This window comes from Penaeus monodon, chromosome 19 (assembly GCF_015228065.2).
Source record: "Penaeus monodon isolate SGIC_2016 chromosome 19, NSTDA_Pmon_1, whole genome shotgun sequence".
Taxonomy (NCBI): domain Eukaryota; kingdom Metazoa; phylum Arthropoda; class Malacostraca; order Decapoda; family Penaeidae; genus Penaeus; species Penaeus monodon.
The window spans coordinates 37,880,928-37,881,723 of record NC_051404.1 but is presented as its reverse complement, the minus strand read 5'-3'; positions in this window follow the sequence as shown (position 1 = coordinate 37,881,723).

Sequence of the window (796 nt, the reverse complement as noted above, 5' to 3'; positions counted from 1 at the left end):
GAAAAAAAGAAAAGGGAAAAAAAGAGAAACGTTGAATGAAAAAAAAAGAAATTTTTTTAGTGCTAACTTATCTAAATATCAATGAAATTCGTCGCTTCCCGTATCAAAGACATTTCTGTAACTTTAAATGCGCGATCATTTCACCTCAGAGATAAACGAAACATTTTTTTTTTATGCGATTTTTTTGTCTCTCTCTTAAGTCAGACGAAGAATCATTCACCCGATGCGCTAATAGGTCTCTTATCAATCATTAATTGATCGAAAAGCTCATTACTAACCTCTTAAGGTTTTGTGAGATAACAGCATATCATTCAAAGTTTTTTTCAGACACATCTCAGGACCAAGATTGCGATGAGGTTTGGAATTAAGTAAGTGCCTCTGAGACACTTTAGGGCAAAGCAAACGGATATCTGTGTTTTGATTATTTCTACTTAAGTCGTGCATACTATTACTAGTTCACTATCGCTATCACGTTGTTTCAAGTTTTGCTTTTAATAAGAGATGTGTACGAGATTTCCACCAATGATCAGATCTTTTTAAAAGCATGTTGCAACTACTGTGAAAATAATGATTACATTTATCATTATCAACACAGCGATTTTTATCCTTTTCATTATCACTTTTATTCATAAGTTTTACATTTTCATCATCATTAATGTTTTCGTCATTAATAGATACAAATTGACAAATTATTATGCTGACAGACAGATCTCAAGATAGAAAGACATAAATAATATACAAGAAACTAGAAAGAAGGGAAGATTTGGGCAAAAAATAACGTAGGAAAGAGCACCGG